Source organism: Ailuropoda melanoleuca, chromosome 5, assembly GCF_002007445.2.
Source record: "Ailuropoda melanoleuca isolate Jingjing chromosome 5, ASM200744v2, whole genome shotgun sequence".
NCBI lineage: Eukaryota > Metazoa > Chordata > Mammalia > Carnivora > Ursidae > Ailuropoda > Ailuropoda melanoleuca.
Window position 1 is genome coordinate 95,412,613 of NC_048222.1, and position 15,388 is coordinate 95,428,000.

The 15,388-nt window shown below is 34.9% G+C and overlaps 1 protein-coding gene and 1 non-coding gene across 5 annotated transcripts in view; both read left to right on the forward strand.

Moving 5' to 3' along the window:
* Positions 1-15,388, forward strand: part of FSTL5 (follistatin like 5) — a 720,210-nt gene that overhangs the window by 506,721 nt on the left and 198,101 nt on the right. The gene's annotated exons all lie outside the window — the stretch shown is intronic.
* LOC117802551 lies at positions 4,543-4,652 on the forward strand. Its single transcript, XR_004625919.1, has one exon. It is a non-coding gene; the product is annotated as a U6 spliceosomal RNA (small nuclear RNA).

Below are 15,388 nucleotides of genomic sequence, written 5' to 3' on the forward strand. Positions count from 1 at the left end.
GTGATAATGTTATTTTGGTAATTTAGTAGATTATGTTGTTTATTAAGATTTAAACTAACTTTTTGTTCCTGGAATAACTCTACTTGGTCATTCATACTATTATCCTTTATGTATCATCATTTACATATGTTGCTGCTTTCAAGTACTAATATTATTTTTATGTCTGTATTTATGAAAGGCTATAATTTTCTATTCTAGTAATGTTTTGTCATGTTGTGATAGCAAGGTTTTTCTGAGCTCATAAAATATGTTGAGGTGTGCTTTCTTCCTCTACTTATGGAAGAGTTTGTGTAAGATTGGTATATTAGTTCATTTGTTTCACTAGTGAAAACATCTTAACTCTGAACTTTCTGTGTGGGGGAAGATTTTGATAATAAATACAGTTTTTGAGAGATATAGAGATATTCAGATTTTCTATTTCATCTCCTATTGATTGACTTAACTTTAGGATTTTTAAGCAATTTGTCTATTACTCAAAATTCCTATTTTAAACTTATTGACATAAGAGTGCTCCGGAAAACATGACTTTATTATAGGGGCACCTGGGTGGTTCAGTTGGTTAAGCATCTGCCTTCAGTTCAGGTCATAATCCCAGGTCCTGGGATCAAGCCCTGCATCAGGCTCCCTGCTCAGTGGGGTGTCTGTTTCCCCCTCTCCTTCTGCCCCTCCCCCCATGTTTGCTCTCTCTCTTTCTTTCTCCCTAGCTCAAATAAAGCAATAAAATCTTAAAAAAATGATTTTATTATAACTTTGAATGTCTTTAGCATCTGTAATAATAGCATCTATTTAATTCGTATATAATAGATGTTATATTTGATCAATTTTATTAATCTTTTCAAATACTAAATTTTGCTTTGTTAATTTTTCTGTTTTTATTGTATTGTATTGGTTACTGTTTTTGTCTTTATTTAATTTTCCCTTCTATTTAATACGGGTTTAATTTGCTTATATATTCTATCTTCTTAAGGTGAGATCTTAGCTAATTTAGGTTAAATTTTTCTTACTTTCCTATACACCATTTAAATCTACATACACCATATTAGCTACAACCTACACATTTTGAAATCTTATATTGTAATTATCATTTAGCTTGAAATATTTTCTAACTTGTGCTTTCTGTGGTCTAATGTATATAATATACTCATTATATGTAATATTAAAAGTGATTTACATTATATAAATTTATATTTGTGTATTATATATAATATTTCATATACTATATGAATTTATATATGATATTTATATTACTTATGTGTTTATTTTTATCCTGTGGAAAATCTTTTAGCATTTTTCATACAGTAAATAAGCTAGCAATTAATTCTCTATCTTGTTTATCTGAATATGCCTCTACTTCTTCATCTATAAAGGTTATTTTTACCAGGTATATAATTCTGCACTCACAATTTTATTTTCACTCCCTTTAATAATATAAAGATGACATTCTATTGTTTTTTTGGCCTCTTTTTCTTATTTCATGTTCTGTCTAACGTCAATGAAGTGGTCAATCCCATTATTATTTACTATATGTAGTGTGTCTCTCCCCCCTACCCCTCCTGCCTGATTTAAACATTTCCTCCTTGTCTTTTAATTTCACAGTTTGACTATAATGTGCTTGGGTATCATTATTTGCTTTGCATTTATCAAGTTTCAGTTTTATTTAGTTTCTTGGATTCATAAGTTGATATTGTCTTCCAAATTTGGGGCCAATAAATATTTTTTCTATTTATATTTCCTCTCTTTTCTCTGTTGTTATTAAAATTGCATTTATTTTAACATTGATTTTTTTCCACAGGTCTCCAGCACCCTGTTAAATTTTCTTCAATCCTTTTTTCTCCTTATTTTTCAGAGAACATAATTTCTATTTAAATACATTCAAGTTACTGACACTTCCTTAGGTACTACCAATCTGATGCTAATTCTATTCAGTGATAGTTAATTATTTAATTTTATTTGTTGACTTTTAAGCTCTTAATTTTTTTATTTGGAGTTTTTATTACATATATAATACACACACATATATATATGATTTCAACTGAAATTATTTTTCTTGTCATTCCTTATTTTCCTTTGAATCTTCGATCCTATTTATACTATCCTATGTAAGGTCCTTATTTACTTACTGTAATATTTAGGTCATCTAAGTGTCAGCTTTTATTGACAGATTATTTTTCTCTTGAGTTTGATCATCTTTTTCTATTTGCCTGTCTGGTTAATTTTTCATTGGATAGTGGCTAATAAGAAAAATATGTTATGGACACTCTGGATTCTTTTTTCTTCCTCTGAAAAGGGTTTTTGTTTTTTTTCTCTAATCGTCAGATTACATGAATAGATTTAAATTCCAAATTCTCTTGCCTTAGGCAGTAGTGGAAAGTTCTGCTCAGTTTCCCCTACATAAGCATAGTTCAAAATGGAGGTTATTAAATGGACTTAGATACAGGAAGAAACAACTGGCCTGAGAATGCCACTGAAGTATTGGAAACAGGGGATTTAAGAAAAAATATATATTGTAGCATTCTAAGTAAATACAAAAAGTCAAAACTAAGGTCATAGTAAAGTGGCAAGTGTTGTGTTGTGTTTGTTTTTTAATTTTGTCTGCTCAGCATTTCTTTATCTCCTTGGATAGCCATCTCTCCATGACTCTGTGTCCATGCATTTGGATGAAGTTGACCTCATCCTTAGTTCCAGATGGAACACACATAACTCATTCCATTTATCAAAACATGCAGTCAACATCAATCCCAGGTTTTGGATGAACTGATCAATCTGTTGAGATCTTTCTGCTCTGCTTAGATTTATAAAGATATACTCCTGGGGTCACATTTTGAGAAATTCTGTTATGGGAGCTATCATGTGGATAGAGTCAGCCTGAAAATGAAAATATCATATTAAAAACCATAATAGAGGTAGAGAAACAACAAAATGCCAGATCTTGATGACATCCACTAATATCCAGGATCCATTTGTATCCAAAGCTAGAATTTCCAGGGGTTAACTTTGATATTAACAGAGTATCTGAGAAAATGGAGGAAGGATAATGCAATGAAAATGACTGAAAAACATTGTGATCAAAACAATTAAAAATAAAGTAGACATTGTCCATGATTACACATTATCTTAACTAGGGGTTGGATAGGATTACAAATAGCTGAAAACCCAAAAACAGTGTCTTAAATAAATAAGGATGTGTTTTTCTTTCATCAGAGAAAGAAGAAGGCTTGGAGTTGGAATGATTGATCAGCTATGGCATCAGGAACCAGGCTTCTTCATTCCTCATTCTGTGCCTTCCTTTGTGAAGGTTGTTGCACTTTAGACCTCATGTAGGCATTTTAGGTGGATAAACAAAGAAGGCAGAGGAAGAAGTGCTAACAAACTTCCTAATATCTCACTTGGATAACTGAATATTTTGGCTAATTTTTAACTTTTGCTCCTAGATCAGATAATGCCATGATAAAAAAGGGCTTGACATGAACATTGCATAAGCCAATAAATTAGGGCTTTTAAGCGCTCTGGAGATAAAGGAGGAGGGCATTTAAATTTTTAAAATTTTTTATTTTTTGTTTTAAGATTTTATTTATTTATTTGAGAGTGAGAGCACTAGAGAGAGAGAGAGAGCAAGCACAAGTTGGAGACAGAGGGAGAGGGAGAAGCAGCCTCCCTGCTGAGCAGGGAGCATGATGAGGGGCTGGATCCCAGGACCCTGGGATCATGACCTGAGCTGAAAGCAGATGCTTAACAGACTAAGCCATCCAGGCCCCCCAAAGGAGGACATTTTAGAAAAGGAATGACAAAAAGAATGTGAGATAGTATGGATAAGAAAACTATTTCCTTCCTGGAAATGAAGGGGAGTTTTTGTTTGTTTGTTTTCCACTAGGAAAGGCAAAAAGGCAAAAGTATATGGAGTGAGTCTTAAAAACTACTATATGTTAAAAATCATCTTTGGGAGATTTTATTTGTGAAGTGCTTTATCCCTTTCAAGATCTAATGAATAGTTGGGCTGGAAAAAGTAATCTATATTTTTAAACAAGCACTCATTGAGATTCTGATATAAGTGATATTGCAGATTACATTTTAAATAAAAAGGAGTATATTTTAAATAAGAGAGGAGAGAAGATACAAGAGCACATATATTTTTCTCTGTAAAGTGAATGTATAGTTTCTATGCCTGCCATGATAGTTTCATGAATGATCTTGAGGCTTGGAAAAAAATTTTTAAAAATTGTGAACACTGTGTTAAGAAATTCACAAGATGAATATAGCTATGGTTAGATAGGTAGTGACTCAAATCATTCTGGTCCCTGTTTATCTAGCCACATGCTACAGTCTAGTGTCCACAAAACAGAAATCAAAATAACTCAGTCTAAGAGTATTGTTGGACTGTAATAATGCAAACTTGATTTCTTAAATATCAGGTGACCTATCTTAAAGAAATAAAAAACAAATAAGATGGTAATAACTTTTAAAATTAAACTTATTTATGCGCATTCCTAATGTATACTTTGCCCTGCAAACTACATAAATTTTAAACAGTAATGAATATGTAGCGTGCTCCCTTCAGCAACACATATACTAAAATTGGAATGATACAGAGAAGATTAGCATGGCTCCTGTGCAAGGATGACATAATGAATATGTAGAGATCTCAACATGAACTTTACAAATACCACCTTGGGGTTTATCCCCTGCATATTAGATTAAAAAACTGAAAGAAGCAAATTATAGAAATATTCAGAAAAACCAATCTACATTTATAATATTTACAAAATAATAAGTAAAAAAAGGAAATTACTGCTTTGGTAAAGGAGCATCTGTTCTTTTTTTTATTTTAAAGATTTTATTTATTTATTGAGAGAGCGAGAGCAGGGGAAGAGGCAGAGGGAGAGGGAGAAAATCCCAAGCAGACTCCACGCCAAGCTCAGAGCCTGATGCAGGGCTCAATCTCATGACCCTGAGAACAGGACCTGAGCCTAAATCAAGAGTCAGTTGCCCAACCAACTGAGCCACCTAGGTGCCCCAGTAACATTTTGTTCTTTTTTTTTTCTTTAAAGATTTATTTATTTATTTATTTATTTATTTATTTATTTATTTATTCGACAGAGGTAGAGACAGCCAGCGAGAGAGGGAACACAAGCAGGGGGAGTGGGAGAGGAAGAAGCAGGATCATAGAGGAAGAGCCTGATGTGGGGCTCGATCCCATAACGCTGGGATCACTCCCTGAGCGGAAGGCAGACGCTTAACTGGAGTGCCACCCAGGCGCCCCATCATTTTGTTCTTAATCATGATTTGAGTACTGAGCTAAGGCAATATAGGACATGGGAGGTCCTCCTCTGACTTTAACTAGATGTGTGATCTAGACTGAGATTTGAAGCCTCTTTCTTCTTTATCAAAGGAGGATGATAAACTTTCACATATGAGATTAGGTTTGTAAAGTGTTTAGATACTTCTCTCCACATGTTCTAAAAATAAATTAATAAAATCTGAAGATACACAGTAAAAAAAAGAAATAGAAAATGAAAAAGAGCAATAGAGAATTTTTTGATCTTTTAAAAGTCAGAGTACCAGGATAAGTAAGAATATGACTACTGAGTAGTAGATAGAATTCAAACAATTTTGAAAGGTGGCTTTAAAAAATAATTTTTGGGGCACCTGGGTGGCACAGCGGTTAAGCCTCTGCCTTCAGCTCAGGGCGTGATCTCCGGGTACTGGGATCGAGTCCCACATCAGGCTCCTCCGCTATGAGCCTGCTTCTTCCTCTCCCACTCCCCCTGCTTGTGTTCTCTCTCTCGCTGGCTGTCTCTATCTCTGTCAAATAAATAAATAAAAATCTTTAAAAAAAAATAAAAAGAAATAAAAAATAATTTTTACAAAAGGAAGCTAAGAGTGCTACGTTTTTAAAAATGTATTGCAATGATAGCCTAGTAAAAAGTTTATGTAAACGCAATTATGGAAAATGTTGATGATACTGAAATATACTGATAGTGTAAATATAGAAACACTGAAGAATGGAGAATATTTGTACCATTTAGTTATAATGTTTATTTGATCTAATACGGGTAATTAAATCCCATTGTCACTTATTTTGACATTTCTTACTGTGCTACATGGATTGATATGATTACAATGAAAAAATTAATATTTTATGAGATAAAAGTATTGCATAATTCTTTAAATATTTTTCATGTTTAAAGACTTTGATATTTATAGAGGCAAAAAAATCAGAATCTTTTTACCCTAGATATAATTATATATATATATATATATATATATTTTTTTTTTTGTATGTAGCCTTTGTGTATAAATCTGGAAAAAGGAGTATATCGATTCCTAATTATTCAGGATGCTTCTGTCCCTTATTTATTTTACCTGATCACTTCATCTTTGTGTATTGATTACAGTTTCTATGATCTCAATGAATCTTTCTAATTAAGGTTCCATAACAGATAGTAACAGACACGTGATTGCAATCCTACATTTCAGTTGAAGTTCTCTTTTACTCCCACATTTTTGAGATTGTCAACCATCAGATGATGAAGAGGTGTTGATTAATATGTAGTTGGTTAAGCATCTTCTTTCAGCTCAGGTCATGATCCCAGGGGCCTGGGATCAAGCCCCAAGTTGGGCTTCCTGCCCAGTGGGGAACCTGTTTCTCCTTCTGCTTGCTGCTTCCCCCTGCTTGTGCTCTCTCTCTCTAACAAATAAATAAATAAAATCTTAAAAAAAAAACCACACACACACACACACACACACACACACACACAACTTTTTGCATATGGATTTACTGTATGTTTTCTTAAACTGGATACTACTTAAAGAAGTTGTGAGGGAGTTTGTCCCTGTTTTCCCACTCTGCTCTGTAGTCCTCCTGACCCTGGGTCTTCTGTTTTTATCATCAGTGTCATCATCTAGTGAGCACTTACATTAATCATGTAAGTGCCATCACGTTAAGTGTTGGGAGCTTTATACTAGATGTTGCATTAGTGAATCATCACATATCAGTTTTGGCTTCCAAGAAATTCTGTGATTATATTTTGAGTTCAATAGATACAGTTTCCCTCAGGCTTGGTTAAAAGATTTGTTAGTACCTTAATAAGCTCCAAGCTTATCTGAAATTCAGCACTCAATCTGAAAGTATGGTTGTTAAACTATTTAAATTAAAAGAACAAAACACCAATAGTACATATTATGTTATGATTGCAGTGTTGCAGGCATACTTGTAAGTATATTTTACAAATGGAATCATTCAATCTTGTCACATGGTCGTTATACTAATATTCCCATTTTGTAGGTGATAATTCTGAGACAAGAAGAGGTACGTGATTTGCCTTCATCATATAATTCTTGCTTTTATTATAGATTCTACTTCAACACCTTTCCTTATAGCCCCCAGTCCCTCAACACCATTAACCAGCTTCTCAGTTCAGAAGCAGGAATTCCCTCTGAAGCTTTATAGCCTTATATGTCTTCATTGAAGCAATGCCCTAAAAAGATATTGTGTCTTCCCTACTTCCAATCTGCAAGTGAACTACATAACTTTTCATCTTTGTTTAAAGAATCTAGAAAATCACATCACAAGTTTATGTTAATATGCCAGTGGGCCTGCTAATGAATATCGCAATGGCAGAACATAGTAGTGTGGCTTTCAAGCATCAAATTCATTCATCCTGATCATACACTAGTTCTGGTGAAGGGCAAAATAGAGAAATCTGACTTTTCTAGCCCTATAAAATGCCCCTGATTTTATTTTACTTTCAAATAACCCCTTGTTCTTTTATTACGTTGCCATTGAACTACGTACCATTTATTATTCTGAAAGCAGTAGGTATAAAATATTTTCTTTTAAAAATATGGATACAATATTTCAATTTATTAACTTAAAGTTACTTTTATGCACATTATTTTATTGCTTTTCCTTTATTCTAAAGTAACATTAAAGTTGTATTTTGTTTTTTGATTTTGTATTTATTTTCTTCTCATGTTTCCCAACTAAGTGAAGTTCTGCGTTACAAGTTGTTAATTATTTGAAGGCACACAATGTGAGGAATCTCTTTACTCTCTTGGCTTCCCACACATTGCTGGTTATATTTTTGCACTTCTGACTGATCCTCAGTCTTCTTGTTTGCCAACTCGTCCTCCACTAACAACCTCTAGATTTTGGCAGTCCCAGCTTTAATCCCCTTCTCTTATTCCAGATGAACTCATCCAGGCTAAAGTAAGTTCTGTGACATTCACGAAGTTAACTCCAGTGGCTCTGGCCTTTGGGGCTTTGAGTTTCAGCATCTGTCTCCGGTATTTATTTATTTGTTATTTATTTATTTATTTATCTATTTATTTATTTATTTATCTATTTTTGGCCCTTCCCATGGCTGGTTCCCTTTCAAGTTTATAGTTATGTTAGTAAGGTGTGCCCTCACAGAGAGGCCTTGCATGACCATTCCATCCAAAGTAACTTTTCCAGACTAATTTTTCCATATAATTTTGCACACAGAAATTAGCTCTTTCAGGTGTTTACTGTTTGATTCTCCTCACTGTAATTATGCTTCTTGATAGCAGGTGATTTTTTGGTTAGTTGGTTCACTTTTATATACATAGGACCTTGAATACTGTATATTCCCTAATGGGTGTTTCATAAATATTTATGATGGATAGAATTCAATGGCTTGAATTCAAAAAAGTTAATATTTTTTCGCAAGGAGGACAAAGATTAAGACAAACTGGCCTACCTGGTAAAGTGACAGGGTAGGGGACAGCAGAGGCTGGGGCCAGAAAGGAGAATTATCTGGATATAGGCAGCTAAACAACTTTTTTTATGGGGCGAGCCACCAGGGAGAGGGAAGGACACACGGGGCAAGAGGAGGGAGATGAACTCAGGCAGGTCAGGCGGGCAGATGGAAGATATTAAAAGGGGATGGAGGAGGGTATGTGAAGGGTGGGGGAATGTAAGCTGGGAGGTGACTTGTGGAGGGCACAGGAGGAGAAACCAGATGGGGCAATCATGCTGTTTCCCTCACACTCTCACAGGTATTGCTCCTGGGAACAATCCTAAAGGAACTTCAGAGTGTATTCCTGCGGAAATCTGACCTAAGACCATTGCTTTTAAAGAAGATGCGATCCCGAGGGTGCCTGGATGGCTCAGTTGGTTGAGCATCTGGCTCAGGTCATGATCTCCTGGGTTGTGAGAGGGAGCTGTGCATTGGGCTCTGCACTCAGCAGGGAGTCTGCTTGAAGATTATCTCTCTGTGTCCCTCCCCCTACTTGTATGTGCTCTCTCTCTTTCTCAAATAAATACATAAATCCTTAAAAAAAAAGAAAAAGATACACTCTCTACCCTCATGGAATCCACACCTTGATAGAAAGGCACACCATACCACATATTAACTATTGAGACCAATCTGAATGTCTTCACACTCATGTCGGAGTTGTGGCCTGTGTGTGGCCTCACTTCCCTACCTAGCTTTACAGGCGTCTTAGAATGGACATGGTATCCCCAAGAATTTTGGATACCGCTCCTCCGTTTTCTCTATCCCCTCTATAGCCTCTGCTCTCATAATTTGACCTGGAGGTGTTTCTGCTGTTTCTTCATCAATGGCTAAAAACCTACCCTACCTGGCCATCATGGCATCTCTGGTGCAAAGCATTGTTTTCAGTCAACATTTTGAGCAGCCCCCAGCTCTTACCAGGGACCCATTATCCCACTGATGCCACACATGATGCAATTGGTCTATATTTTCCTTTTAGTCCAGCATATGATCCTCGCTTAGAGGATTGGCTATAATGCCTATCATATGTTATGTGCCAGGCAAGGGCATAAAGAAAAAATTAAAAAAGATATCTCGATTTTCTTGATAGAGTATAAATGATTAAAATACAAAGAAAGCCTTAGGTGATGAATTCAATAATTGACTGATATAGGAAGTTATATTTATATATTTTTTTTATCTCTCAATCTCACCTACTCTATCACCTTGGGCAAATTTTTCAGATCATCTGTGTCCATTTATTCCTTGATAGAAAAATTATGCTGAATTATCTTACAAGTAATTTTATATATTTCTTACATAAACTTAAAATTTAATTTTGATGGCTATTTGGTCTTATGAATGAGAAAAGAGGCTATAGAAAATAGAAGACAGGCACAGTCAACTGTTTATTATATTTGAACCTGAAATTACCATGTAGAAACTACGGCACATAAAAATCTCTGCAGAGAAAGTTCATCCACAATCAAAATATAAATGAAATAAATTACAGAAGAAATTGATTTGTTAGTAATTCCATATAAATATGAAAGCAAGCTGCCTTATCATTTCAAGAATGAAATTTGTGGCAGAGCCTTCATCTTCAATTTCAACCCCTTATCATTTGATTTCTAATTTAGGTTTCCATGGCACGAGCAATGTGCTGTCCCCACTGAAATAATCCTCCCCACTCTCTTGTTTAAAGCAGTCCTGTACTAGATTTGGGAAACCTGGATTGCATTTACTGACCTCAGTCATGCAATCACCTCAAGTTTTTCAAATTTAGAGCAAAATTGGGCTGAAACTGGGATAGAATCAGTTTTCTTCCGAGGCCGATAGCACGTGTTGGGAAAGGAAAAGAGATCTGATTTTTGATGTTACACATGATGAACACCTCTAAATCATCTTTATCACTGCTGCCAGCTTAAGCATTCTATAATAAAACTGTAGTTCTATGATTAGAGCATATGTAATTCCTACACATTCAACAGAGCACTTGACAAATGTGCAACATGATTGACTCTAGAAATATAATCCAAAAGAAGGAAAGCCGATATTCCACCTTCTTAAGATTACATATTGTTGTTATTAGCAAGAAGAGTTTCAACAAGCCAGTACACTTCTTAATTGGTGTAATATTTAGTGGGCTCAAGTTTACCCATTGAAATAAAAATGTTCTAACTGACACATACATGTATTGCTCTGATAACATCAACAAAATGATTTTTTCAAAGTATCAACTGCAAGATCTACAATAATATGAGAAGAGTACATTAGAAAACAGGTGTCCATGAGTCCCTAATATTTTTGCATGTCTTGTGAACAGAGGCACTGAGGGTTTTTGCTCTGGGCTGTATGTGTAAGGGTTTGTGTAGTATACAGTCTTTGAAAACAGAAATAGTGTCTCCCTCCAGAGTTCGGGTTTGCTTACTGTCTGCAGCATTGACCTAGGCTGCTCTGCATTGCTCCCGTAAGGCTGAGAGGGAAAGGGAAACCAGTGCAAGTGTGAAGCTTATGCTGCTTGCTGCATCACCAGTGAGAAGGACCTTTGTCTCTGACCCGGGAATCTCATGTCTTCTGCCAGCATTTTCAAAGTAGAGTAGGCTTATGTATTAGCTTGTAGTAGGAAAAAAATATTAAGCCATTCAAGTTCTCAACAACTTGAACTGATATAATCCAGCAACCTAACCACATGATATATCAGGATTGAAAATAGTTTTGATAACCATCTTTAAATAAAATATTTGCCATGGAATCCAAGGAAATCAATAATTTAAGGTTTAAGAATATTTGTTGGTTGTGAAACTGGAATGCTACAGCATAACACAATCTGATAAATCTAAATGGCAACACTTAATGTATCTATCACTTAATAAAAAATCTAGTTGAAGGTAAAATAAACTTGTCTTCAGCATGATATATTTTTAAATGTTATTTGTAATAAGTAATTTTCCAATAAATGCCTGGGAAATTTAAAAAAGAGAAATTACTATTTTTTTATTAACACATTCAAATTCCATTGCACACTTCCTATATCCCAGGCACTGCACTATATGCTGAAGACATGCAGTCAACTATGCACTATCTACCTTCATAAGACTATGGAGATCAATCATTAAAAGTAGTCACACAAAATTTAAAAGCTAATAGCAATTATACTAAAACTTAAGAATAAAAAGCATAGAGTGATATGACAAATTATACAAAGGGGACCTAATTTGTGTTATCCAACAAGAGATTTAATGTATATTTCAAGGATATATAGGAGATATTCCAGAAGGTGCATGCCAAGCAATAGGTATGAAGATTGCAGGGTGGAAAGGTTCCCAGACTGCTGGAAAGAAACCAAAAGAGGCCTTTGTGGATAGAGACTGATGGCAGGAGACAAGACTGGGAAAGCAATCAGATATTCTTTTTTGATATAAAATTTGAAACTCTCACATGACATTTTCTATTAGTGTACCACATGTCTTTTTTCTCCTACAAATGTTAACATGAGGTGTAAAATGTTTTTATTTTTTAATTTAATTTTTTAAAAGATTTTATTTATTTGTTTATTTATTTATTTGAGAGAGAGAAAGGGAGTGAGTGCTTGTGCATACAGGTGGAGGGAGGGAGAAGGAGAGTCTGAAGCAGACTTCTCTCTGAGCATGGATCCCGAGGAGAGGCTTAATCCCACCACAAAGAGACCAAGACCTGAGTGGAAACCAAGAGTCCGACGCTCAACCGACTGAGCCATCCAGGTGCCCCTAGGTGTAAAATGTTTTGTTGTTGTTGTTTTGTTTTTTTTTTTAAGATTTTATTTATTTATTTGACAGAGAGAGAGACAGCCAGTGAGAGAGGGAACACAAGCAGGGGGAGTGGGAGAGGAAGAAGCAGGCTCCCAGCAGAGCAGGGAGCCAGATGTGGGGCTCGATCCCAGGACACTGAGATCACACTCTGAGCCGAAGGCAGATGCTTAACAACCCAGGTGCCCCAGTGTAAAATGTTTTTTAAAAGAGATGTACTAATTATTTGAGATTCATAGTCTCAAATGACTTTTGCCTTTTTCTTTTTTGATAATTTTAGAACTGTGTAGAAAATTTCCAAATGAGGAAGGACAGCTTTATTTCCAGTTCCTCTTCTCTTTCCTATTTTTCTCTAAATGTGAAACTATCATCTGAACAATGAAAATATCTGAGCCTGTGTAGTCCAAAGAAAATAAACCGTTAGAGAAACAGTCCCTCTGAACAGAAGCAAAAATATACAGCTTCACTTATGAAAGAACTTCAGAACATCTTAATTTTACCTACTTAGTGAAAAATATACTGATGGTTGATGTTAGAATGAACTGTTAGAAATAATTTAAGGTTTATTCCTTGTTACTTTAACAAGTTTAGCTCCCATTTGGAAACCTGCAATGCATGCAAAGTTAGATGTGTCAATATACAAACTATTAATTCCTTATTATTCAGAGGATTATGGTCTCACGTTTTATTGTGATTTACAAAGTGCTTTCCAAAACATCATTTCATTTTTGTTTTCTCCTTATATCTGCTTGTGAGATAAAGTGAGCAAATGTTGTCATTCCCATTCTTCATATTTAGAAAATGAAAATTGGAGAGAAGAAACAACTTTCTCCAGTTTCTTAAAACCAGTCTGTGACAAAGCTGGATTTCAAATCCAAGTTTTGATTTTTCAAAAATTTGATGACTTAAGTAAATAATTAGAATTAAAGTGTTAACAAAATCAACAACAAGGCTTCTCTAACAAGCACAGCTTTGGTGGGAAAAGCATGTGTGGATATAAAATATCATCAAACAAAGCTGAAGAAAGCAGAAAGAATAAGTAGAAAGAAAAATAAACATTTCAAGATGATAAATAATCAAATCTTATAAATTCTGTAAACATCTTTGTTCTACATAAGCATACATTGAATTGGAGAGTTGAAAACTTTTTTTAAAGATTAGAAATAGAATAAAGAACCATCTTTATTTAGGTCCTCAATACCGATTATATCTTTTTCTTTGTGATTAGTTAAAAAGAAATTATCCCTTCCCACAGGATATCTGAAAAGACAGCTAGGCAGTCTTTGCCTGAGATTCAAAGTGGCTGGTAAAGAGGAGCTACCCAATAAACATTTCTGGAAAAAAATGACTTGTCTTAGAGAAGGTATTTAATGTTCTTCATTTTTTAAAGTCTTATTTATTCTTATCTCGGAAACAGACAGACAACATTAATATAAAAAAGAGTCCTTGTTTTCAAATAGGATCTATATTTTAGCAGTGGTGTGTGCCATTAGCAGAACGGTACTTCCCGTTCTCTCCTAACTTATCAAGGACAGCTGAGCCAGTAACAGTGGTATTATCTAAGTGCACAGAGAAGAAAGATTCAGTAATCAATGTCTCATATACACAGTATTTCTTAACTAATCATGAAATCACAAGGTCCTTTCCCCAAGTTTTCAGAATGATTCAGAACATGAGACTGCTTGGTTTTGTGCAGGTATTCAGCATTACTACCTCACTGATAGTCATACTACATTACTTAATAAAAACCTGGGGGTTAGTTCACACGTAAGGAAACAGGAAGTCTACATTTATTGAATTATCACCTTAATATTGTAAAAGATTTCCAAATGATTTTAGTTTTTTCTTTCTTTTTAAAAAAGATTTTAATTATTTATTTGAGAGAGAGATAGGGAGAAAGAGCACAAGCAGGGGGAGGGGTAGAGGAAGAAGCCAACTCCCCACTGAGCCGGGTGCCCTATATGGGGCTGATCCCAGGTCCCTGAGATCAAGACCTGAGCCGAAGGCAGATGCTAACCGACTGAGCCACCCAGACTCCAAATGATTTAAAAAACATTTTTTCTAATTAAAACTTGCAAACTTTCTTATTGAAATCAGAACATTACTATTGTATATTTAATTAATTTAATTTGTCATCAATTATATTATTTAGCAGACTCAACATTTGTAGATTTTAAATTTAAGCTCTTAAGTCATTGTAAGTAACTTTAAAGTTCATTGCATATAGTATTCTGCGTTTTGGTTGTAATGCAATTTAGATTTATAGTCTCTCATTGCTGATATGAAGAAAAATGCTCTCTAGCTATTGAGAAACCCAAGTGACCACTTCATATAAAAATCTCAGTGTGGCTTTTTGGTTATTATTCAGTTTGCCCATGCAGTAACTCCAATGAAGTGTTATGAACATTATTTCTTAAGAAAACAAAACAAAATTCTAATAATTAAAAAAAACAGGGGCACCTGGGTGGTGTGGTCGTTAAGCATCTGCCTTTGGCTCAGGGCGTGATCCCGGCGTTCTGGGATCGAGCCCCACATCAGGCTCCTCCGCTGTGAGCCTGCTTCTTCCTCTCCCACTCCCCGTGCTGTGTTCCCTCTCTCGCTGGCTGTCTCTCTCTATCTCTGTCAAATAAATAAATAAAATCTTAAAAAAAAATCAAGAGAAAACTTCAGCCAGAGGTAAAAAGTTACACTAAATAAACATTGCTACGTGACACATTATTCCAAAATTTAATGACTTAAAATCATGACTATTCATTATTCCTTGCAAAGTTTTGGGTCAGCCTGGAGGTCCTGTTGATCTGGGTTGAACTACACAGGCCTTCCTAAATTTTCTCACTCCTGTGTAATAAATTTGTGTGTAAGCTAAGA